General features: G+C 48.7%; 1 protein-coding gene across 1 annotated transcript in view; it reads right to left on the bottom strand.

The window, feature by feature from the left end:
- The window catches only part of slc25a22a (solute carrier family 25 member 22a), a 230612-nt gene extending 223081 nt beyond the window's left edge, over positions 1-7531 (bottom strand). The window contains 1 exon segment of the mRNA XM_038807493.1: positions 7397-7531. The gene's annotated coding sequence lies outside the window, so the exon portion shown is untranslated.
- Positions 7532-27151: the final 19620 nt, after the last annotated feature.

Here is a 27151-nt window from a genome sequence, read left to right as displayed (position 1 = left end):
AGATGGCTGTTTACTTCCAATAGTGGATAAATCTACTAAGACTGTTAAAAGTAGCATCCAAGGGGTAAGAAATTATCAAATTTGCCTTCAAGGATAAATGATTTCTTACACATCACTGAGACCCTCACTGTTCTGCAGGAAGGGTTAAGTACGCAAACTGTAACTGGTGGACTGTTAAGAGTAAATGTTAAATTGTGCTAAAAATATTAAACTGCAAACAGAACCATTTAGCATGGTCTTCAGACCTGTTCCTTATTACATCACAATTGGCTGGCCTCCCATCGCTCTTTCTCTTTTTTTTAAATATAAATTTAGAGCACCCAATTAAGGGGCAATTTAGCATGCCAATCCACCTACCCTGTACATCTTTGAGTTGTGGGGGCGAAACCCACGCAAACACAGGGAGAATGCGCAAACTCCAAACGGACAGTGACCCAGAGCCGGGATCGAACCTGGCACCTTGGCGCCGCGAGACAGCAGTGCTAACTACTGCGCCACCGTGCTGCCCAACTATTTCTCTTAACCAAAGATCAGGAGGAAATAAGGGTCCCTAATGATCGGTGAAATTGTTTCAATCCTTTGCTGCACTTCATTGCTTGTGAAGTGCTTACCATCGGTACGGTAGCACAGTATTGAGCACTGTTGCTTCACAGCACCAGGGCCCGGAATTTATACCCAGCTTGGCTCACTGTCTGTGCAGAGTCTGCACATTCTCCCGTATCTGTGTGGGTTTCATCCAGGTGCCGGATCCGGTTTCCTCCCACAGACGTGGGTTTCCTAAAGACGTGCTTATGAGGTGAATTGGACATTCTGAATTCTCCCTCTATGTACCCGAACAGGCGCCAGAATGTGGTGACATGGGGATTGTTACAACAACTTCATTGCAGTGTTAACGTAAGCCTACTTGTTACATTAATAAAGATTATTATTAGGTACATAAATTCCTCCATTGAGAATTAAAGAAATGTCACTGACATAACATTTGGGAAAGTTTCTCTATGTTAGCATCTTCAACTTGTGAAACAGAACTAAACGTATCTTTGACCTTGATACTTGGGAGTTGCATTGTGGAATGAGATCTAATATGGCCTCCCCCCTCGCATTCTGTACTGCAGAGTGTAAACAAACTTCCGTCACTCCCATATGCCCACTTTGACTGCGCCCACTCAGGGCATGAATACAGAATTACACTTGTGCTACACAGCAGCAAATGCTCCTTACAATTTTCTGTGTTGGTTGCTGCATCAGATCTGAAGAATTACATTTTCGGAGAAGGAAATTTTACCAATGTCAAGAATGCTGTGACAAATCAATTCACCTTGCATGCAATATGTGGATTCTGCCAAAATCGGATGCAAATGTGACGATAATGGAGTGGTCACAACACTCCTTGTTAATAATGGTTAATAAAGCATGGTTAATAATGCCATGCTATGGAGATGCCGGCAGTGGACTGGGGTGAGCATATTAAGAAGTCTTACAACTTATAATAATTAATAATTAACCTCTGTGCTTTTCAGACTGCATCTCTCTGCATTCATATTCAAAATGTGTACTAAAGGCATTATTTCCCAGTAATCTATCAAGTGATAACGTTGCACTGATTGTCATATTTGCTAATCTTGTCAAAATGGAGGTTACTGCACATCAATGATAACAGCATGCAGTAGGCATTGATAGTTGCCATAGAATCTGCAAGAAGCACACAATGAAGTATAATCACACCAACAGTTTAACAGAATTTACTACTATAGAAGAAATAATAAGCCTCTAAATGGTCTTGGACTCAACCTAGTTTGATTAGAGGGCATTAGTTTAAGATGAAAGGGGAGAGATATAAAAGGGTCCAGAGGGCAATGTTTTTCACATAGAGAGTGGTGAGTGTCTGGAAGGAGCTGCTAGAGACAGTATTAGCGTCAGGTCCAATTGTGTCATTTAAAAAGCATTTGGGCGGCTTCGTGCAGGGGCTCCAGTTTGGAAGCCCTGGTCACGGCTCCTCTACCGCTGCCGCCGGCCAAGTACACCACCAGCCCGGTAATGGTGGCGACCCTGCGGATATGGGGCCAGTGGAGGAGGCATGTGGGGGAGATGGGGGCGTCTGTCTGGGCGCCAATCTGCGACAACCATCGGTTTGCCCCCGGCAGTATGGGTGGGGGGTTCCGAGTATGGCGGCGAGCAGGGGCGGGAAGGGTGGGTGATATGTTCCTGGAAGGGAGCTTCGCGAGTTTGAGGAGCTTGGAGGAGAAATTTGGGTTGGTAAGGGGAAATGATTTTAGATACTTACAGTTGCGGGACTTTGTTCGTAGACAGGTCCCATCTTTCCCTCGCCTCCCGCCAATGGGGATCCTCGACAGAATAGTCTCTAGGAGGGAAGAAGGGGAGGGCAGAGTCTCGGGTATATATAAGGTGCTCATGAGGGAGGAAGGGTCCCAGACAGAGGAACTGAAACTTAAATGGGAGGAGGAGATAGGCGGGGAAATGGAGGATGGGCTGTGGGCAGAGGCCCTGAGTAGGGTAAACTCGACCGCGACATGTGCTAGGCTCGGGCTGATCCAATTTAAGGTCATTCACCGGGCCCATATGACGGTGGCTCGGATGAGCAAATTTTTTGGGATAGAGGACAAATGCGCTAGGTGCGCGGGAGGACCAGCGAACCATGTTCACATGTTTTGGGCATGCCCTGAGCTGAGGGGGTACTGGGAGGGATTTGCGGGGGGTCATGTCCCAGGTGCTAAAAACAAGGGTGGTGATGAGTCCAGTGGTGGCAATTTTTGGGGTTTTGGAAGACCCGGGGGTCCAGGGGGAGAAAGAGGCCGATGTGCTGGCCTTTGCTTCCCTGATAGCCTGGCGACGAATATTATTGGCGTGGAGGGACTCAAAGCCCCCGAAGACGGAGTGGTGGCTTGCGGACATGTCGAGTTTCCTGGGGATGGAAAAAATTAAGTTCGCCTTGAGGGGATCTGTGCAGGGGTTCACCCGGAGGTGGCAACCATTTATTGACTTCTTTGCGGGAGAGTGAGTGTCAGCAGGGGGGTGGGGGGTAGAGTAGAGTAGGAGGGAAAATATGGCGGGTAGTACCGGTGGGAGGGGAGCGGGCTTGTGCAATATGTTACGATGGAAGTATTGAAAGTACGTGGATGTTTGCACATTTTTGCCCTTTTTGCTTCCTTCCTGATGATGTCTGTAACTGTTTATAAAGCCAAAAACTACCTCAATAAAATTGTTTATTAAAAAAAAGCATTTGGACAGTTATATGGGTAAGATAGGTATAGAGGGATATGGGCCAAATGCAGGCAATTTGGATTAGTTTAGTGGTAAAAACTGGGCGGCATGGACAAGTTGGGCCGAAGGGCCTGTTTCCATGCTGTAAACCTCAAAGACTCTTGCTTTACATCAATTTCAGAAAAGCAGCACCTGCAGCATCCCAATCAGCCTCGGCCAAATTAATTCCTGATCACAATGCAGTGCACTTTAAGGGATAGGGTGTGTGTGTGGTACAAAACCAGTCTGGCTGTACAGGCCTCTATGATAACATAGCCAACCAATAACACCATATGTTCACATATCAAAATGGATCTCTGGGGTGAGATAGAGTACTGAAGGGAAGGGAATGTTGCATATGTTGAACTGCACCACAGCAACAGACAGTGACTTCAGCAATTTTGTGGGGGGGTTGGAGGTCAACTTCATGGTAATAAATACCATAAAAACAATGTTGAGGTTAATCTAATCTATACTAGATGGCAGTTATAAAATGAGTGAGCTTTACCCTGATGTTTTAAACTGGATTTTGAACCAGAGTGAGATTACAGCCCTTCAATGCGGGAGGGCATGCCAGGAGCAGGACCACACATACATAAAAATGAGGTGTCAAACTGGTAAAGCTACAGCATGGGATATACTTGCATGCCATAGAGCTTTAGCAGCAAGTAACAGACAGAGCTGAGCAAGCCCACAATCAATGAATCAAGATCTAGGTTCTGCAGTTCTGACACATCTAACCGTGAATGGTGGTGGACAATTGAACAACTCACTAGAGGAGGCTCCACAAATATCCCCACTTTCAACGATGGGGCAGCCCAGCACATCGGTGCAAAACGGAAGACTGAAGCAATTGCAAAAATCTTCAGCCAGAAGTGCCGAGTGGATAATCAATTCCAGCCTCTTGCGGAGGTGCCCAGCATCACAGGTGTCAGTCTTCAGCCAATTCGATTCACTGCACGTGATATCAAGAAACGGCTGAAGGCACTGGATGCTGCAAAGGCTGTGAGCCTCGACAATATTCCGGCAATAGTACTGAAGACTTGTGCTCCAGAGCTTGCTGCACCTCTAGCCAAGCTGTTCCAGTACAGCTACAACACTGGCATCTACTCAGCAATGTGGAAAATTGCCCAGGTATGCCCTGTACACAAAAAGCAGGACAATTCCAGCCCAGCCAATTACTGCCCCGTCAGACTATGCTCGTCATCAGTAAAGTGTTGGAAGGGGTTATCAACAAAGCTATCAAGTAGCACTTCCTAAGCAATAACCTGCTCATCAATGCTCAGTTTGGGTTCCACCAGGGCCACAGTGTTCCTGCCCTCATTACAGCCTTGGTTCAAACATGGACAAAAGAGCCTAACTCCAGAGGTGAGGTCAGTGACTGACTGCCCTTGACCATTACCATCTAAAGCACAAGAGCTGCAAATGCATGGGAACACCACCATCTGCAAGCTCTCCTCCAAGCTGCATACCATTCTGACATCACAGCCATTTCTTCAGTCACTGGATCAAAATCCTGGAACTCCCTTCCTATCAGAACTAAGGGTGTACCTGCAACAGACGGACTGCACCGGTTTAAGAAAGCAGCTCACCACCACCTTCTTGAGGAAATTATGGTTGGACAAAAAAATGCTGCCTTGCCAACACTGCACACATTCCATGAAATAATTTTTAAAATCTTAAGCAGCTCGAAAAAAAAGACACAAGCAAATACATCCCGAGAAAAAATTCCAAATATCAGCTAATGCCAACCCTTATCTCCAATTTCTTGAGTTTTTAAAAAATTATATGCATTACGACCATATATCAGCAGAATTGCAACTATCACATCCTTCCAGTTCTTCAGTTAAAGGAATGTAAGAGACGTTTAGTACAGTGGGGCTTTATATAGGGAAGCTTTTGAACACCTCTCTGACAGAGGATACAAAAGGAAGATTTATCTACTAACGGGCAAATTGCTCATCGCTTCCCTCCAAGCAATGTCACAATCTCTTTTGTCTTTTTTAAAATAAATTTAGAATACCAAATTATTTTTTTTCCAATTAAGGGACAATTTAGGATGGCCAACCTACCTAACCTGCACATCTTTGGGTTATGGGGGTGAAACCTACATGGACAAGGGGAGAATGTGCAAACTCCACTCAGCCAATGACCCGGGGCTGGGATCAAGCCCATGTCCTGAGCGCTGCAGGCAGCAGTGCTAACTACTTGCCACCGTACCACCATGCAATCTTTGTCTTTATCAAAATATTGTCAGCGTTCTTCTGAACTTTCCTCTTGCTTCCTTTTTATGTTTCAAGCACTCTAGACGTCCTTTTCCTTGCCTACGTTCTCAACCAAGGCTACCGATTTTCATGTTTTCACAAGATGAAACCAAGTTACAGAATCCATTTCTAAAACATGTTTTAAAGAACAGTATTGAAAGCAGAATCTAACATCTTCAGCTATGAGAAACCAGCATCCATGGTCAAGACCAATGCCACAATATCTTGATTTATCTTTTTCCAGGATCTCAAAACTAAACTTCTTGCATCCCTCAGCGTCCTCCTCCTGCAGACAATTGAAGTCCAACCTTGACATCACCTACCTCCTACCCACTCCTTCTCAAATTATCTTGTATCCTCTCTCTCTTTTCCACCTTAGTGAGGTCCCACACTCATGCCCCCCAATGAAGCAATCTCAGTAAGAAAATAAAAATCAGCCATTGCTGTGATGTCGGACCATTGCGTTGCTCTTTAAAATAAAACACAGAATATCATGGCTGCGATCACCACAATATGTGGGTAAACCATCTGCAAATAAAATGTCAAATATTAGCACAGAAATTCCAATAACTAAAACATACCTCAGTGCGGTTCACAGAGATGTAAACCCTTCTCACAATGTTCCCTTCAAATTTTCACTTAATCTAAAACATTCAAAGCAGTTTGCCTTTAAATACCTCAACATGGAAATTCCCATTTAGAAAGGTGGGAAAGATTACACAAGATGTAATAAAAGCTATCTTATCATCTTTCATCAGATTGTCACTATTGACCTTTATTCCACCGTTTAGCGGGTTGATTAAAGTTTAATGATTGCAAGAGGGGGAGAAACTGCATGTTCATCATTTCGTTTTATTTCATCATCCTTGGAATGCTACTGCTAGTGTGAAGTGAGGAAATGTTTGTTGACTTTCAGAGTGGAATTCCAAACTATGCCCAAATGCCAAGCCTAGTTGCTGGAATTCTCGAGATTTCACACACTGCTTCCTCCAATCAATCCTGTGTCAGTATTTTCTTTTGGTTCAAAGCAAAATAAGAACAAGGCAGTATAATAAAACAAACTAACTAACCTGTCAGGTTGCGATGGGGGGGGGGGGGGGGGGGGAAGACAGCCCTTGCAAATACAAAATTATTGGAATCAAAGCCTAAATGCAGGACAACCTTGTTTCTTCACATAGTACGGTGTGATGTTGGCATAACACAAGAGTATTTCTTTCAATCTTCTCTCCCCTCAGTAAATCCTACAGCAGCCATTGTTCCTGCCCTCACTCAGTCATTTGCCAACTCGGTTTGCAAGGGCTCAACCGAAACACTCGAAAAAGCCCGTCAAGCACAAGCGAAAAAAAACCAATAATAAATGAAAGGTGAATGAAACAGACTGACACGTCTCCTGCTGGTTAACATGTAGGAGATGTGTGGCCGGTTCCGCCGTCTCAGTCAGTCCGTGTGCCTCCCCCTTTCCCTCTGCTGCTTTCTACTGTCCAGCAATAATAACCCACCTTTAATCGCCTCGGGATTGCGGGGCTGCCGTTAGATTAAATGTTGACATTGGGGGGGGGGGGGTCCACGCGAAAACAAAATAGTTCATATTTACTGAAGACACATATTCTGCCAACGGTTCCATGACTGGGTTACCGGTCACTCGAATATGTGTGAGCCCGCTGCTCTCTCTCTCGCTATCCCTCCCTCCCTCACTCGGGACTTCCAATTGTGTGGAATTGTGTTGCAAGCAAATTGATTCATAAAACCGCTAGGTGAGCGGTAACTGGACCGGGAGGGAGGGGGATATCAATGATAGAGCGCTCCGCTCCTCACTTGCTGCGTTATGCTGCTGCTATTTACCATTTGCATTCCGAGCCGGCGGTTCTTACCTTTAGCCAGCAGCCTGCCTGCTCCCCTCTCACCCGTAACCTCTCTCCCCGCGAGGACAAAATACCACCTCAACAGCCTTGCCTCTGACTGCTGGCTCCGCCCCCCCCGCGCGCGCGCGCGCCACGTCCGCGCACACCGGTTGGCAGCGACGCGCCTCTCGCGCCTCGGCCGCGCTTGTGGGTGAGTGGGTGAGTGGGCGCGCGCGTTCTGCAGGAAAGTAGCGCGAGACTGCGGCGCCCCGCGCCACCATTGGTCAGTCAGCAGGTTGTGTGTGTGCTTATTTTGCAACTTGTCCAAGCTTCCAGTCACGGTCCTCACACACATCCCCTTTGCTCACTGTTGCAGCCGAGGAGGCCATATAAATGCGTCCTCCATCCCAATTGTTCCCATTTGTGGAAGCACCACCACCCATAACACTAAATATGAATAACTGTTCCGAGGCACCTTGAAGGGGAAAACAAACAAAAAAATGCATTCTATCGCACCCTCTTGTAATTTTCAATTGGGAAATGTTGCGCCCACCCCCTCTGCTGCTGAGATGTCTGCCTGACGTTGGAATGTGCATTGTAGATATCAAAGGCATTGCACAGAGGCAGCCAGGAATGGACGGACACAAGTCGGGCTTCAGTGGCACTTTCTGCAATTTTCAAGTTGAAATGTTTTGCAATGCAACGCTACAAATGTTATGAATGGAGTATGTTTTTGGAACAAAACAACCCCCCACCCACCCCCCCCCCCCCCCCCCCCGCTACGAGATTTGTAATTTTAAACCTTTATCTTCTGGAACGTGCGTGGAAGTTTAATGTAAATGTTTTATATCACAATGTAATTTACTCAATGCCTGTCTTGAACGTCCATGCATAAAAACAAAGAAGGTACATTAAATGGCAAATCCTCTCATTTCTCCTCACCAAACTTCTGTCAATTCCATTGGTCATCACTCAACACCAGTGCAGGTTTCAGATATAGGCTGGAAGTGATTCACTCCTGCTGTTTATTGCAACATCTGAACAGGAGATTACGTTCCCACCACACCAACTAATTGATATGCTGTTTATTTGGGGGAAAGTACTAGTTTGGGGAATCAATCGCAAATATGTCAGAAATCACATTACAAGTGAATCACAATTACCGGAGCAAAATGGTAAAAGTGAACAGACGTGCAGCACAAAAACTCCTCTCTTGAGTAGGTTATTGTTTTCTTTTTTTTTAAATGTATTTTATTACAATCATGTATCAAAACAGGTTAAAGCAAATAAACACCCGGGAAACATACTTCCCAGCAATCAACTATGCAGTCTGTACAAATCTTTTCACTTTTTCACCCCCCCACCCCCCCCAGCTCCTCAAGCTCCTCAAACAGTCACAAACATCCCCCATCTTTTCTCAAACCCCCTTCAGAGCCTCTTAACTTTATCTTCTCCAGCCGCAGGAAGTCATACAGGTCACCCAACCAAGCCACTACCCCCGGCAACGATGCCAACCGCCACTCCAGTAAAATTCACCGCCCTGCAATCAGAGAGGCGAAGGCCACGGCATTGGCCTTCCTCCTTTCCATGAGCTCCAGCTTCTCTGCAACCCCAAATATTGCCGCCTCCTCCACTATCCTGGCTAGCTCTGCGAACACTGGCACGCAGAATCTTCCCAATTTTTCACAACCCCAAAACATTGCGTGTGATTCGCTGGCCCCCACCCACACCTCTCACACTGATCTGCTACCACCTGAAAGAATCCACTCATTCTCTCCCAAGTCATATGCACCTTGTGCACCACCTTAAACTGTATCAGGCTCACCCTTACCCTACGCAGTGCCTAATTTCTTACTCCCCTATTGATCTCCCTCCCAACTCCGCTTCCCATTTCTCCTTGATCTTCACCACCTGCTCGCACCCCTGCTCCCCCAGCCACTTGTATATATCCCAAATTCTTTCCTCCCCTTCCACATCCGGAAGCAGCAGTCACTCCAGCAGGGTGTATCTCGGCAACCTAGGGAACCCCTTCCAGACCTTTCGTGCAAAGTCCCTAACCTGCAGATACCTGAACTCACTCCCCCTCGGCAGCTCTACCCTCCTCTTAGCTCCTCCAGACTGGCGAATTCTTCCTCCAAATACAGATCCCTCACCTTGACCCGCCCCACTTCCCTCCACCCCCTGAATAAACAATCCATCCCTTCCCCCTGCTCAAACCCATGATTCTTGCACAGCAGTGTTAACACCGAAATCTCATCCACCCTAAAATGCCTTCTCAACTGATTCCATATCTTCACCTTGACTGCACCACCGGACTCCCTGAATACCTACTCAGAGCCATTGGCAATGCTGCCGTCACCAGAGCCCTCAAACTAGACCCCTTACAAGATTAGGTTATTGTTTTATAATGCCCGCATAGTTACTGTGTTGGGCATCGCCCCTGCACTCATCCGCAGCACCCACCAATCCCAAATATAGCCGCTGGTGGATAGGGCTCTAAATCAATATTCAGGATTGCCGATGTGGTGCTGAAGAAAGACACCCAAAGCCCACCAATTTGGGACAGGACCAGAACATGTGCGTGTGAATCGCCTCATTGGAAGTGGAGGTAACGAAGTTGGTGGCGGCCCAGGGAACATTCAAGGGAAAAGTGGAGGACCAGGAAAGCCGATTGTGCCACTAGAATCTTTGCATTTTGGGCCTGCCAGAGGGCAATGAGGGCAGAAACCCATGGAGTACATGGCTCAGGTGTTGGGCAAGCTGGTCAGGGGGAAAACCTACCCAAGCCCCCAGAAATAGACAGGGCCCGCAGGTCACTCCAGCCAAGGCCCAAATCAGGGGAGCAACCATGGGCCATCATTATCAAGATACATAGGTACCAGGGGTGGTGGTGGTGTAATGATATTGTCACTGGACTAGTAAACCAGAAACCCGGTGTAATGTTCTGGGGACCCAGGTTCGAATCCCACCACTTCAGATGGTGACATATGAATTCAATAAAAAATGTGGAATTAAAAGTTTAATGATGACCATTGTTGATTGTCGTAAAAACCCATCTGGTACACTAATGTCCTTTAGGGAAGGAAATCTGCCATTCGAGTCTGTCCTATATGTGCATCCAGACCCACAGCAATTTTCTCTACGGTGGATCTGACGTCTGCATATCACCAGCTCCCAATCCGCCCGGAGGACCGCCACTACACGGCGTTCAAGGCAGATGGCCGCCTCTTCCATTTCCTCCGGGTTCCCTTTGGCGTCATGAATGGGGTCTCGGTGTTCCAACGAGCAATGGACCAAATGGTGGACCAGTACGGGCTGCGGGCCACGTTTACGTCCTTGGATAACGTCACCATCTGCGGCCATGATCAGCAGGACCACGACGCTAACCTCCATCGATTTCTCCAGACTGCCCAGAAACTCAACCTCACGTATAACACGGAGAAATGCGTTTTCCGCACGACCAGGCTAACCATCCTCGGCTATGTCGTGGAAAACGGAGCCCTGGGCCCCGACCCGGACCGTATGTGCCCCCTCTTACAACTCCCTCTCCCTCATTGTCCCAGGGCCCTCAAAAGGTGCCTAGGATTCTTCTCGTATTATGCCCAGTGGGTCCCTCAGTATGCGGACAAAGCCTGCCCACAATTTAAGGCCACACTCTTTCCTCTGTCAGATGAGGCTCGCCAGGCCTTCACCTGCATCAAGGAGGACATCGCCAAAGCGGCCATGTGGGCGTTGGATGAATCCGTCCCCTTCCAGGTGGAGAGCGACGCCTCAGAGGTCGCTCTCGCCGCCACTCTGAATCAGGCAGGGAGACCAGTCGCCTTTTTCTCCCGAACCTTCTCCACTTCGACACTCCTCAATCGAAAAGGAAGCACAAGCCATCATGGAAGCTATACGACACTGGAGGCACTACCTCGCAGGTAGGAGGTTCACCCTCATCACCGACCAAAGATCGGTTGCCTTCATATTTGACAACTCACAGAGGGGCAAAATAAAAAATGATAAAATCCTGCGGTGGAGGATTGAACTCTCCACCTACAAGTACGATATTATGTATCGACCGGGGAAGCTCAACGAGTCCCCAGATGCCCTGTGCCAGCGCGCAAGACGACCGCCTGAAAGCTATCCACAATGACCTCTGCCACCCGGGGGTCACCCGGCCCGCCCACTATATCAAAGCCCGAAATCTGCCTTTCTCCACTGAGGAGGTAAAAGCCATCACCAGGGATTGCCTGATCTGCGCGGAGTGCAAACCGCACTTCTATAGACCAGACAGGGCCCACCTGGTAAAGGCCTCCCGGCCCTTTGAACGCCTAAGCATCGATTTCAAAGGGCCACTCCCCTCGACCAATCGGAATGTGTACTTCCTGAACGTCATCGACGAGTTCTCCCGCTTCCCCTTTGCTATCCCGTGCCCCGATATGACTTCCCACACAGTCATCAGAGCTCTGCACAGTATATTCACCCTGTTCGGGTTCCCCAGCTACGTACAAAGCGACAGGGGTACATCCTTTATGAGCGACGAGCTGCGTCAGTACCTGCTCGACAAGGGCATCGCCTCGAGCAGGACTACCAGCTCCAACCCCAGGGGGAACGGGCAGGTGGAGAGGGAGAATGCGATGGTCTGGAAGACCGTCATACTGACCCTCCGGTCCAGGAATCTCCCGACCTCCCATTGGCAGGAGGTCTTCCCCGACGCGCTCCATGCTATTAGGTCCCTCCTATGCACAGCCACCAACCAGACCCCTCACGAACGGCTATTTGTTTTTTCTAGGGGCACTACACGGGGGTTTCGCTCCCAGCATGGTTGAAGACACCGGGCCCGGTTCTCCTCCGGAAGCATGTCCGGGCACACAAAACTGACCCACTCGTAGAGAGAGTGCTCCTACTCCACTTGAACCTCCAATACGCTTTCATCGAATACCCTGATGGCCGTCAGGACACTGTTTCCCTCCGGGACCTGGCGCCTGCAGGATCCAGTCCCATCACCACTACCGCCGAGGTATCCCTCACACTACACTCCGCACATCCTTCCGCGACCTGCACCCCCGCACCTACAGGTTCACTGCCTGTGCTCCACGCCCCCGCGCCTATGGGTTTCCGGCACTCCCCGTCGCCAGTTGAACCAGCCGGGTACGAAGCTCGGACCGTATCACCCCTGGAGTCCACTATCGTACCCTCACCAACCGTCACCCACAGCCACCAGAAGAGGCTGCAGCCCCGGTGCTTCACCGATCCCAAAGGACGACTCGGCCGCCGGACCGGCTTTTTTAACAGGGGGTGAATGTGGTGAATTATAAACCTAGTAATTCACACTGTGTTGTATCAAATGTATTGTGTCCTTGTGGGCTCTGTATATGAGCCGTTGCGTGGCTCTGCCCATAGAGGGAGATGAGGAGTTTGTACTGGGCTCCACCCATGGCTCCTCCCACTAACTGGAAGTATAAAGCTCTGCAGTCGTGAGCCTGCTGCCAGTTCATCTCGTCGCAGGCAGGCTCAGTTGTAAGACTATTAAAACCACTGTTCACTTCCAATCACGTGTCTTGTGAATTGATGGTCTCATCACATATATCTAAACACTTCTCCCTGCTCCAGCCCATACTTCGCTTCCAGCTCCCTCAATCCCGCAAATCGACCCCGAAGAAACAAATCTTTTATGGTCTTAATCCCCTTCTCTTCCCATTTCCGAAAACTTCCGTCCCACCTCCCTAGCTCAAATCTGTGGTTCTCCCGAATCGGCATTTCCCTCGACCCTGCCCCAACCCAAAATGTTACCGAAACGCCTCCAGATTTTCAATGAAGCTATTACTACCGGACTCCCTGAGCATTTCCCTGGAGCTGTTGCTAGTGCTTTCAGCCACAACTCCCTGCACAAACTCTCCTCCAATCTGACCCACTGGGAATCAACCCCTCTGACCCAGCTCCACATCTTCTCCACATTCGCCGCCCAGTAGTAGTACATCAGGTTCGGGAGACCCAAACTCCCTGCCTGCTCCCCCTCTGTAGCAGCACCTTCCTCACTCTGGCCACTTTCCCTCCCCATATGAATGAGGTAATCCTTCCCTCAATCTCCCTGAAAAAAGACTTTTGCAGGAAAATTGGTAGGCATTGAAAGATAAACAGAAATCGCGGCAACACATTCATTTTAACCGCCTGCACCAGACCCACCAGTGACAGAGGGAGACCATCCCACCTCGCCAGATCGGCTTTCACTCTCCTCACCAAACTAGTGATGTTGTATCTGCGAAGCCTTCCCCACTCCCGGGCAACCTGCACCCCCAGGTATCTAAAGTGGGTCCCTGCCCTACGGAATGGCAGCCCCCCCCACCCCTGCCCCCACCCCCGGCTGAGACACCACAAAATACTCACTCTTGTCCAAGTTCAGCTGGTACCCAGAGAAAGACCCAAATACCTGCAGCAACTCCAATATTCCTCCTATCGACGCACTCGGCTCCGACACATACAGCAGCAAGTCGTCGGCATACAAGGACACCCTATGCTCTGTCCCCCCTCACTATTCCTTTCCATGCTCCCAAACTTCTTAATGCGATGGCCAACGGCTCAATCGCAAGCACAAACAGCAGGGGGGACACAGGACATCCCTGCCTCATCCCACGGTGGAGAAAGAAGTATCTCAAACTGATATTGTTCGTGCGGACACTCGCCTGCGACTCCTTATATAACTTTACCCAGTTCACAAATCTTGGTCCAATCCCAAACCGCTCCAGCACTGCCATCAGGTACCCCCATTCCACCCGATCAAACACCTTCTCGGCATCCAATGCCGCCACCACCTCTGTTTCCTTCCCTTCCACTGGTGCCATAACGACGTTCAAAACACTCCTAATATTCGAAAACAGCTGCCTCCCTTTCACGAACCCTGTCTGAACATCACCTATCACCCTCGGGAGGCATCCCTCCAGCCAGTACCTTCGCCAATACCTTTGCGTCCACATTCAGAAATGATATGGGCCTATACGACCCACACTCCGTTGCATCTTTATCCTTTTTAAGCAACAGTGAAATTGATGCCTGCCCCAAGGTTTGCGGCAGCACTCCCTTCCCTATCGCCTCTTCAAACATCCCCATCATCAGGGGTGCCAACTTATCCTTACATTTTTTATAACATTCCACGGAAACCCTGCCACCTTCCCCGACTGCATCCTCCCAATCGCATCCTGTATCTCCTGCTCCAGTATTGCTCCTTCTAATGTAGCCCTGTCCCCCTCCCCTAGCCTCGGGACTCCAACCCATCTAGAAATTCCAGCATTTCACGGTCTCCCCCGGGGTGGCTCTGACCTGTACAACCTCTCGTAAAATTCCTCAAAAAACCTTGTTAATCAGCTCCAGAGCCACCACCAACTTCCCGGCCCTAACCCTTACCTGAAGAATTTCCCTTGCTGCTGCTTCCCTCCGGAGCTGACCCGCTAACATACACCCCACCTTGTCTCCATGTTCATAGACTGTACCCCTCGCACGCCTCAGTTGGGCCACCGCCTTCCTGGTGGATAGTCGGTCGAAGCTCGTCTATAGTTCCTTCCTCTTTCTCAGCATCGCTGGGTCCCCATCCTCTGCATTACTCCTGTCTGCCTCCAACATCCCATCTATTAGCCTCTGCCACTCCAACCTCTCCTCTTTGTCCACCCTGGCCTTAAACAAAATTACCTCACCCCTCACTACCACCTTAGAGCCTCCCAGACGACTGCCTTCGATACCTCACTCGTACAGTTGAAACCTGCATATTCTTTAATTATCTTTTCAATTTTCTCACAGAATACTTGGTTCCCCAAAAGCCCCACATCCAGTTTCCACCCCAGCCTCTGCGCTATCCCCTTCTCCGGCACCATATCCACCCAATGTGGCGCGTGATCTGACACAGCAATTGCAGAGTAATCCGACCCCTTGACACCATCGATGCTGCTTTTCGCATCCTTTGACGGCTTCTTGTTTTTTATTTTCTTTCTTTTCTCCTCTCTCCCCCTTCACCCTCCTGTCCTTCATCAATCTGAATTATTCTTTTTTTTTGAGAAAACAAAAGGGGGAGAGAAAAAAATCCTTTACCAAACTTCCTTCTCCTCTACATTCACCCAGAGCTCCCCTGGGACCAGGCTTCAGCCTTCTTTCTTCCTCCTGGGTGGGAGCCATCCGATGTGGGGCCCCAGTCTCGGGCCTGCCGCCTCAGCCTCCTCGTAGCTCCACCTTCGCTGCTCTGGTCTCGACGCCGCGCTGGACCCAGGGCCTCAGCCCCCACCGCCCGACACCCGCGTGGGGTTCTTCGCCGGTTTTTAAACCGGCCCCACTGGCTGCTCGCGACGGCCCCAAAGGCTGACGGTAGTCGGGGGGGGTACGTTGGACTCGGGGATTTCCCCGAAAATGCCGCGACTCGAGGCCACTGGCGGGAGCCGCCCTGCCCGCCCACGCCACCACTCGGATGGCAAATTTGATTTTCTCCATTTGGAGAGATTCCGAGAGGTCGGACAGCCAGTCTGCAGCTTTGCGTGGTGCTGCTGACCGCCAACCGAATAGGATATGGCAGGCGATCAGGGAGCCAAAGCAAGGGCGTCTGCACTCCTCCCCAGGAATAGATCTGGCTGGTCTGAAGACCGCCACTTTCGGGCATGGCTTCACCCTCAACCCACCACTTTGTACATTGCCTCAAAGAAGGCTGTCCAGTACCCACAAGTCTGGGGCAAGACCAGAACATGTGAGCGTGGTCGGCCAGGCCTCCTTGGCACTGTTCACATCTAAACTCCACCTCCAGAAGGAACCTACTCATACGGGTTCTTGTTAAGTGGGCTCTATGTACCACTTTTAGCTGCGTCAGGCTGAGCCTTGCGCACGTGGAGGTGGTGTTGACCCTGTGCAGTGGTTCGCTCCAAAGTCCCCACCCTATTTCAATCCCCAGGTCCTCCTCCCATTTCTTTCTTGTTGTGTCCAGTACGGTGTTAGCCTTTTCTACCTGTTGGTCATATATGCCACTAAAGTTTCCTTTTATCTCGTATGCTTGCGTCCAGTAACTCTTCCAGTAATGTCTTCCGTGGCGGTTGTGGGTATGTCTTTTTCTCCTTTCGTAGAAAGTTTTTGAGTTGTAGATACCTTAGCTCGCTCCCCCTGGCTAGCTGGAATTTCTCTGTCAGTTCGTCCAGTGTTGCAATCCTGCCGTCCGTGTATAGGTCCCTGACTGTCAGTGTCTCCCACTCGGCCCCTGGCTCCTTGATCCATCTCCTTATTCACTCGACCATCGCCGCCCAGTGGTAGAATGCACCCCCAGTCCTTCTGGATTTTGTTTTTTGTAGGACCGCCTTTGGGATCCTAGCATTCTCCCCCCTGCCCCCATACGAACGCTTAATTTGTCTAGTGCTTTGAAAAAGGCCTTGGGGATGTAGATTGGAATGGATATAAGTAAGATGAGGTACCTGGGCAGTGCGTTCATTTTAATGATCTGGACTTGCCCCGCGAGGGAGAGTGGGAGTGTGTTCCATCTTTGCAGGTCCTTTTTTACTTCCTCCGTCAGACTGGTGAGGTTCCATTTGTGGATCCCTTTCCAGTCATGGGCTATTTGGATCCCCAGGTAGCGGAATTTGTGTCGGGCTTGTTTACATGGCAGTCCCGTTAGTGCTGCCCCACCTACTTGTGGGTGTACCGGCAAGATCTTGCTTTTGTTCATGTTGAGTTTGTAGCCTGAGAAGATGCCAAACTCTTTCAGGAACGCGATGATTCTGTCCATGCTGCTTTGTGGGTCCGAAATGTAGAGGAGCAGGTCATCTGCAAAGAGTGAGACTCTGTGCTCTCTGCCGCCCCTTCGGATCCCCCTTGATGCACTATCAATTATGACGAGACAAGAGTAGAGTGTAATCGAGGCTTTGTTACATAGAGATGTGTAGCCTCCCGCAGCTGTTGCCGAAATGGCTGCAGTTCGGAGAGCCCACACCTTTATACTCCGCCTACTGGGCGGAGCCAGCAGGCTGGGATGTACCCCCGTACCTGTAGTCCAGGAGCCTTACCGTAATACACCACGTGTGATATATAGGATACAACAGTTGTGACTACCACATTCACCCCTTGTTAAAAAGAGTCCCGCGGGGGTGGTGGAAGGCTATTTACATGCAGGTGTTTAACATTTTAGGAAAAGTTTACAAATTCAGACGATCGAGCGTCTTGATCCATCGTTGCGAGCGCTGCAGTCCTGGTGGTGATGCAGGCATCGGTTCGGTCATCGGTGGCTCCGGGTGCGTGTCGACCTCATCTTCATCCCAGGGTAGGACAAAGGGGAGGACGGATCTTCCTGGAGTGGGGGCTGTGGTGGGGTGCGCTGGGGGGAGGGAGGGTGGTGCCGGGGCAGAGGTGGGGGGATATGTGGGGACCGAGCTGGTGCCGGGTCTCTAAGGGAGACTGTGTCTTGGCGGCCGTAGGCGTACGCCACATAGGCATACTGCGGGTTCGCGTGAAGTAGCTGTACCCTCTCAACTAGCAGGTCCGCCTTGTGCAACCGTATGTGCTTGTGGAGGAGAACAGGTCCTGGAGCTGCCAGCCACGTTGGGAGCGAAACCCCGGAGGTGGACTTCCTTGGGAGGTCAAAGAGACGTTCATGGGGAGTTTTGTTAGTCACAGTGCAAAGGAGCGCCAAATGGAGTGAAGGGCGACGGGGAGGACCTCCTGCCAGCGGGAGGCCGGGAGACTTCTGGACCGTAGGGCCAGCTGGATGGCCCTCCAAACCATCCTGTTCTCCCGCTCCACCTGCCCGTCGTCCCGGGGGTTGTAGCTGGTCGTCCTGCTCGAGGCAATGCCCCTGCTGAGCAGGTACTGACGCAGCTCATTGCTCATGAATGAGGGTTCCCTGTCGCTGTGGATGTAGGTGGGGAAACCGAACAGAGCGAAGATGGTGTTGAGGGCTTTGATGACAGTGGCAGACGTCATATCGGGGCATGGGGCGACGAAGGGGAATCTGGAGTATTCGTTGACCATACTGAGGAAGTACGTGTTTCGGTCGGTGGAGGGGAGGGGCCCTTAAAATCCACGCTGAGGCGCTCAAAGGGGTGGGAGCCCTTCAACAGGTGCGCTCGGTCTGGCCGGTAGAAGTGCAGTTTGCACTCCGCGCAGACCTGGCAGTCTCTGGTGACAGCCCTGTCTTCCTCGATGGAGTAGGGCAGGTTGCGGGCCATGATGAAATGGTAAAAACATGTGACCCCTAGTTGGCAGTGATCGTTGTGCAGGGCCCGGAGTCAGTCCACTTGTGCGCTGGCACATGTACCTCGGGATAGGGCATCGGGGGGCTCGTTGAGCTTTCCGGGGCGATACAAAATCTCATAGTTGTTGTTAACATGTACTAGATGCTGTGGTATGAAGAGGCAAGAGTTCAGCTGCTTTTTCACCAACACACCTTTAATGGTTCAAACTCACTCTGCACAGAACTGTACAGATCATCACAAGCTCCAGAGTCCACCTGCAGCCCCTTTACATATCAGTGTCAATCATTGAACACTTAACATAAATGAGACAATCATTGAACACTTAACGTAAATGAGACAACTAATTGCAATGTCTCTTAACCCATTACTTAACAGTCTCCCCTTCCTTAGAGAAAAAAAAACAATTAGGTAAAAATAAAATTTCAAGACACTAAAATTTCAAGAAACTAAAACACACACCTGATTCCCCCTTTTTTTTTAAGTAGAAGAAAAAAAAACATTCACAGAAACAGGCGCCCTTCATTCACGATATCTAAAAGTTTCTGTGAACTAGCCCCTCTTTTCGTGAAACAGTCTGACAGTTGATAGCTACTGTCAACCCATTTAATTTTTGTTATTTCCCCTCTGTCCAACATCTGCTTTAAACTTGCGATGTCTATCCGTAACCTCTTTTCATTGACACTTTTTGTAGAGTGCACATTTTCCCACAGAGAGTTATTGTCAATGTGACAGTCAATAGGCATATTACCTAAATCCTCTAATCCCAAAATTTCTGCCAATATCTGATTTATATAAAAGGCCATATCCACCGCTTCCACTAAGCTTAATGTCTCAGCAGCTAAAGTGCTTTTGACCACTCTCCTTATTTTCTTTGTTTCCCACACAAGAGGGCAACATTTACCATTGGTCCCCAAAAGAAAAATTATAAAACCTCCTGCGCTTGAAACTCCATCACATAAATTTGCATAGGACGCATCACTATAAACTATGAGTTTCAAATGCCTAAGATCACCTAAAACAGGGAACTTCAAAACACACTCCTGCATTTTTAGTTTGGCCAACACATTATTTGCTCTTATTATGTCTTCCACTTTGGGATCATTCACCTTTGTACTCAACTCTAAAACATCAAAACTCACGTCCGGTCTAGTCTGTCTTCCTAACCAGTTCAGTTACCCAATTAAACTTCGCAGTTGCTCTTTTTCTATCTTCGAAACCATTGCGTCTTTTTGTGAAACCCGGCCATGACTAATTGCTATTGGACTGATGCTTTCCAAGTAAGATTGCTGACGTAAAGTTGCCCCTAACTGAGTCTGTCCGATTTCTAAACCAATATATTTAAATGCACCGGAAGCCTGACTTCCAACCCTGAATTCTTTCCTCAAACCAGAGATTACAATAGCTTCAAAATCACTTTTCCCACCCCACAAAAAATCATCGACATGCATCATGAAGATGCCAGCAAGATTTCCTTTATAGTGCCAGTAAAACATTGCAGGATCTGCTTTCAACTGGCAACAGCCTAACTTTAACAAGACTGACCTTACCGAAAAGTACCACACTCTAGATGCATCATTTAATCCATATATACATTTGTTCAACTTCCACAGTACCCCCTTCTGTGTTAGCTGCTTCTTTAGGAGGACGGAGAAAAATGTCTCTCTGGAGCTGATGCCCCTGCAAAAAGGCAGCTTTTATATCTATAGATTTGCAGTCCCATGCCTTTGTGGCTAATAGAGCCAAGAAGATCTTTAAAATAACCTTTCCTGCTGTAGGTGAATCTACCCTTAAGTCCTGATCGTCTAAGTTTTCTTCAAATCCCCTTGCCACAAGCCTGGCCTTTGCCTTATAAGTTCCATCTGGAAGAACCTTTTCTGTACAAATCCATCTGTGGGATAGAGCTTTTTGTCCCCTATCCAGTACTTCCGTGTATACCCCAAATTCACTCCAACTATGCAATTTTTGCTGTTTAGCATCTTTGATAACTTTTTCATCTAATTTATTTGAAGCCACCAAAATCCCACGTGCATGTGGGCTTCTACTTCTATTAGTATTCGTAGTCTTACTCCTGTTCCGAGATCTTGATAAACTACGTCCCCTTTCCTGCCTGGTATCTCGTTCTGTACTGCTACTGCTTGATCTTTCTCTTCTGTAGCGGGATGTCCTTTCAATAATTCTCAACCTTTTCCTGCGAACCTGTTCACTATCCGATGTACTATCTAAACTAGCACTGCGTTTCTGTGCCCTCCATTTTTGAACTTCGTTTTCACAATCCATTGTCTTAACTTCCTCCCCTGAATGCTGTACATTCAACCAATGTTTATACTTTCCAGTGGCCTTCCCTGCTCTACTAATAACAGTTGCATCCTTCCATTGACTAGACCCTTCAGGCGAGTATATCACTTTTGTACCAACCTTTGGCAGTTGCCCATTCGGAAAAATGGCCTGTTCTAATTTATCAGACGTGTTGTGTTCCTCTACAGAAACCCTGTCTATATCAGTTAACTGGTCCTCATAGTTCTGTAACACATGTGTACCAGACGACTCTGGTTCCTCGTCTTGTCTGTCTGCTCTGTCTAAATTTGAAAATTTGTAATCGGTACCCGTTATCCTTGATGAATGTACCCTAACAGTTTGATTACCATGTTGCAAAATAAATGTTTTGCCATCTATGCCTATGAACTTCCCTAGGCCTTTCCATTCATTAGAATTGTCTCTCTTATAGTATACCATTTCTCCTTGTTGAAAAACGGCATCTGATGGCCGTACATTATGTCTTGAAGCTCTGCGAATTCTTTCAGAGACTTCTGCTTCCAAAAAAGCTTTTCTATTGCTATGTAACACGTTTAAATGTTCAGCAAAACCTGAGCTAATTGTAGTCCCTTCCCAAGCTGGAGGCTGGTCATCCAAAATGTCTTAGGATTTCTACCAAACACTAATTGATAAGGACTATAGCCCCCCAACCATCTGCAATTAATTCTTTGCATGTACCGCCCATGCTAAAGCTGAATTTAGCGTGCAGTTTGGTCGATCTCCCCAAATTTTCCGAAGCATGTCATCGATAACAGCATGATTTCTTTTGCAGACACCATTACTAAACGGGCTTTCGGCAGCCGTGTTCATAACTCTGATATTCATGTTTTCACACATATCCCTAAACTCATCATTAGCAAATTCTCCCCCATTATCCGTAAAGAATTTTGCTGGTGGACCCATTCCTGTCCCGATGCATTTTTCCACAATTTTATCCAAAATTATTCGCTTTTCTTTACTTCGTACAATCGTTGATTGACTAAATCTAGTAGCTAAATCTACAAAATGCAAAATAAATATATTATTTGCTTTATCCCAGATCTTAAGGTCCATGGCCACAATGTCATTAAAATCCCTGGCCAAAGGTAGGGTTGCTATCGGTCGTGCTGGTGTCCTTCTGTACTTCCTGCAAACTTCACAGCAATCACTAACCTGTTCTAGCAGCTTAGAAGAGTCATCATCCCTTACCCCTGCATCCTTTAATAAATTTTTCAGCCTCCGAGGAGACGGATGTGCAAATTGCCTATGCAGTTTTACTACAATAAGTTTTTTACCAGCTAAAGTCGCATTATCAACTGTCATTAATACATCCTTAACCACTCTACTTGAAACATTATTTGTCAATAATGGAATACAATAATGTCCCGACTGTGTAAATTGTAAGTCTACCGTCTTTCCAAAAACTGTTGCCTTATCCTGTTCCATATCCAGCTTCATGTGTGCTTTCTTCATCGACGGTCTGCTCAGAAGCAAAGGTATCTCACTTGATACAACATCTGTGCTAATAAAATGATTCACTCCAGCAATATTGCAAGGGATCACCACTCTTTTCAGTGACTTCAGAGTATTATCATCCCAAAACCTGAAACTTGTGGAACTTTTAAATTCCTTAACCTTGTTACGATTTTCAGCATCCAATGAGTCCAGATTTAGATTTAGAAGATTTAGAACAGTACAGCACAAAACAGGCCCTTCGGCCCTCGATGTTGTGCCGAGCAATGATCACCCTACTCAAACTCACGTATCCACCCTATACCCGTAACCCAACAACCCCCCCTTAACCTTACTTTTTAGGACACTACGGGCAATTTAGCATGGCCACTCCACCTAACCCGCACATCTTTGGACTGTGGGAGGAAACCGGAGCACCCGGAGGAAACCCACGCACACACAGGGAGGATGTGCAGACTCCGCACAGATAGTGACCCAGCCGGGAACCGAACCTGGGACCCTGGAGCTGTGAAGCATTGATGCTAACCACTATGCTACCGCGCTGCCCTCCAGATAACATTTTTTTAAAATAAATTTAGATTACCCAATTATTTTTTCCAATTAAGGGGCAATTTAGCATGGCCAATCCACCTACTCTGCACATTTTTTTGGATTGTGGGAGCGAAACCCACGCAGACACGGGGAGAATGTGCAAACTCCACACGGACAGTGACCCAGAGCCGGGATCGAACCTGGGACCTCAGCGCCGTGAGGCGGTTGTGCTAATCACTAGGCCACCATGCTGCCCCCAGATAACATTTTAACCAGTAAATCCCACACACAGTAGATGTGCAGCCACTGTCCAATACAGCACAGTTAAAAGATTCTGCAACCAACACCCTCATTACCGGCGTAAAACAGCTTGTTAATAGGACAATGCCTTCTTTCTGGTCACTATCTTTTTCCTCTTCTGACTCTTCCGTGTCATGTGTCACTTCAGATACTCTATCATAACGAGTTGGACAGTTGAAAGCATAATGGTATTGAGAGTCACATCGAAAACATCGATTTATCATGCCCCGTGCATTTCTGGGGTTCATCCTCCTATTGTAGGTTCTAACTGGGTTTCTGTCTTCATAATTTCCTTGTCTCTGTCTTCTTTTATAGTCTTGAGGCCTGTTCGTAGCTATATGATTTTGCCATACTGTTAGTAGTGTATCTTCCATATTCTGCCTTATAGCAGACTGACCTATTTGGGTCATCAGAGCCATTGAAATCTAATGTTTCCCCAGAAATTTGTTTTAATGCTTTTGTCATCTGTTCGGATAAGGTATCGTTATCCGTAAACTGAACTCCTGTCAAAACCAGGAGTCTATCCATGTTGCTCACTCTAGCACAGTCAAGTAACTTAAAGGCCAACACAGACTGTGGAAATTCCAGGTTGCGTTTCTGTAACCTTTTATATAGTCTGCCAAATTCCATTATTTCGTCTTCCATTGATAAATCCTCCATTTTCCGGAACTTATCAAAATCCGACCATGCTTCATACTCACTTAACAAGTCATCTTTCTTATAAATCTTGTCCATATAAAGTAATAAAGTCACCAGACCTTCTTCTGAGTCTAACTCTTCCAACTCCAGCTCAGAAAGCACTTTGTTTCGGATTTTACTGCCATATGGTAAAGAAAGAGCCAATGCCATTCCTTGTTTTCTCTTTCCTAAAGCAGTCACCTTAGTCCACATAACTACTGCACTTCTCCATTGGTCGTATGATTCCCTTTCAGAAAATAGGGGAGGATAATCATAACCAGCCATCTTTGTCCTGGGTTCAGCCATGTTTCCCTTTTTTTTTTCATTCCTTGGTTTGATCTGGAAAAATTGTATCTTTCAAGCCTTCACAGCACCCATCCTCTGCTACCATTGTTAACATGTACTAGATGCTGTGGTATGAAGAGGCAAGAGTTCAGCTGCTTTTTCACCAACACACCTTTAATGGTTCAAACTCACTCTGCACAGAACTCTACAGATCATCACAAGCTCCAGAGTCCACCTGAAGCCCCGTTAGTGTCAATCATTGAACACTTAACATATATGAGACAATCATTGAACACTTAACATAAATTAAACAACTAATTGCAATGTCTCTTAACCCATTACTTAACAGTTGTAGGTGAAGAGCTCAATCCTCCACCTCAAGATCTTATCATTTTTGATCTTGCCCCGCTGTGTGTTGTTGAACATGAAGGCAACCGACCATTGATCAGTGAGGAGAGTGAAGCTCCTGCCGGCCAGGTAATGCCTCCAATGCCGTACAGCTTCTACTATGGCTTGGGCCTCCTTCTCGACGGAGGAGTGCTGAATGTCGGAGACATGGAGGGTGCGTGAAAAGAATGCCACAGACCTTCCTGCCTGGTTGAGGGTGGCGGTGTGAGCGACGTCTGATGAATCGCTCTCGACTTGGAAGGGGAGCGTCTCGTTGACCGTGTGCATCACGGCCATGGCGATGTCGGCCTTGATACGGTTGAAGGCCTGGTGAGCCTCGGCTGTCAGTGGGAAAGTGGTGGATTGAATGAATGGGCGGGCCTTGTCCACATAGTTTGGGACCCACTGGGCGTAATACAAGAAGAACCCCAGGCATCGTTTGAGGGCCTTTGGGCAGTGGGAGTTCCATCAGGCGGCGCATGCAATCGGGGTCGGGCCCGAGAACTCCATTTTGATCCATAGAGCCGAGGATGGCTAATTGGTTTATGCTGAACACCCACTTCTCCTTGTTGTAAGTTAGATTGAGGAGTTTGGTGGTGTGGAGGAATTTGGAAAGGTTGGCGTCATGGTCCTGCTGGTCGTGGCCACAGATGGTGACATTATCCATGTATGGGAAGGTGGCCTGCAGTCCGTACCGGTCAACCATTCGGTCCATCTCCCGTTGGAAGACCGAGACCCCGTTAGTGACGCCGAAGAGTACCCTAAGGAAATGGTAAAGGCAGCCGTCCGATTCAAACACGGTGTACGGGCGGTCCAACTTGCGAATGGAGAGCTGATGGTAGGCAGATTTTAGGTCCACTGTCGAGAAGACCCGGTACTGTGCAATCTGATTGACCATATCAGATATGCATGGGAGGGGGTACGCTTCGAGCTGCGTGTACCGATTGATGTTCTGACTGTTTTTAAAACTACCGCTTGGGCTCACCAGGGGCTGTTGCTGGCCATGATAATACCTTCCCGCAGCAGCCGCTGGACCTCAGACCTGATGAAGGTCCTGTCCTGGGCGTTGTACCATCTGCTCCTGGTGGCGACGGGTTTGCAATCCGGGTTGAGGTTCGCAAACAGAGAAGGCGGGTCAACCTTAAGGGTCGTGAGGCCGCAGACAGTAAGGGGTGGTAGGGGTCCGCCAAATTTTAGGGTCAGGTTCTGGAGGTTGCACTGGAAGTCCAGGCCGAGTAGCAAAGTGGCGCAGCGATTGGGGAGGACATAGAGCCGGAAGCCGCTGAACTCTATGCCCTGGATGGTGAGGGTGGTGCTGCAGTACCACCCTCACCATCCAGGTGAGGGAGCAGCGCCTTACTGTATCGGGGTGGATAAAGCTCTCAGTGCTCCCGGACAAGATGTCTCGTGCCCATCGACCTTCACTGTCGTTGACGCGGTCGTGAGGTTGTGCAGTCGGGACTGGCCGATCGTGAGGGAGGCGAGGCACGGCTGGTCGGCGATGGTTGCAGGCGATGAGGTGCTCGACAAGCAGGGGTCCTGTGGTAGGGAAGATGGTGGCGCCCACAGGGCGCACATGGCGGGCGGCATTAGAGATGGCGATGCCCACGGGCCGCACGTGTGCTGAGGCAAGATGGCGGCACGGGTTGTGAGGCGAGCAAGATGGCAGCTCCCATGGATCGCACGTGGGGGGTGCAGGGACAATAGCGGCAATCGAGCAGGCCTGCAACACAGCAGCGAAATGTCCTTTCTTCCCACAGGCCTTGCAGAGTGCGCTCCGCGCCGGGCAGCGCTGCCGGGGGTGTTTTGTCCATCCGCAGAAGTAGCACTTGAGTCCCCCGTGGTTGGTTGGCTGCCGTGCTGCGCAAGCCTGGGGTTGGCTGGGAGCGGTCGCTGGTGTGGTCCACGATGGGGTGTTCGCTGTCGGGGTCCACGATGCCCAGGAGGGGTGGGCCGTGCAGTCGGGGACATACCCCTGTATATTGCGGGAGGTGACTGAGCGAGATCGCTAGTTTCTTGGTCGCCACAAGGTTGAGGGTAGCTCCTTCTAAGAGGCGCTGGCGGATGTAAGCTGACCCTATGCCAGTAACGAATGCGTCTCTAAGTAGAAGTTCAGAATGTTCAATGGCTGAAATGGCCTGGCAATCGCAGTCCCTCGCCAGGGCTTGCAGGGCACGCCAGAAATCTTCCACTGACTCACCGGGGAGTTGATACCGCTTGGACAGGAGGTGCCTGGCGTAGATTTTGTTGTCGTTCTGAGTGTTGTTCTCCTTCAGTAACGCCATTGCCTTAACGTAGGTAGGCACGTCCCGAATGAGGGGAAAGATTTCGGAGCTCAGCTGCGTGTACAGGATCTGGAGCTTCTGTGCCTCTGAGGGTGGTTCTGTCGCAGACCCGATGTATGCTTCAAAGCAAGCTAGCCAATGTGCGAAGGCCGACTTGGCGTTGTCTGCTTGAGGGTGCAGCTGCAGGCGATCAGGCTTGATATGGAGAGCCATTGTGTAAAATCTCTGCGTAATAAATTGATGCACTATCAATTACGACGAGACGAGAGTAGAGAGTAATTGAGGCTTTATTACGCAGAGATGTGCAGCCTCCCACAGCTGCTGCCGAAATGGCTTCAGCTCAGAGAGCCCACACATTTATACTC

The sequence above is a fragment of the Scyliorhinus canicula genome, chromosome 9 (assembly GCF_902713615.1).
Source record: "Scyliorhinus canicula chromosome 9, sScyCan1.1, whole genome shotgun sequence".
Lineage (NCBI taxonomy): Eukaryota > Metazoa > Chordata > Chondrichthyes > Carcharhiniformes > Scyliorhinidae > Scyliorhinus > Scyliorhinus canicula.
The sequence above is the reverse complement of the archived record's forward strand: the minus strand, read 5'-3'. Positions and strand labels throughout refer to the sequence as shown.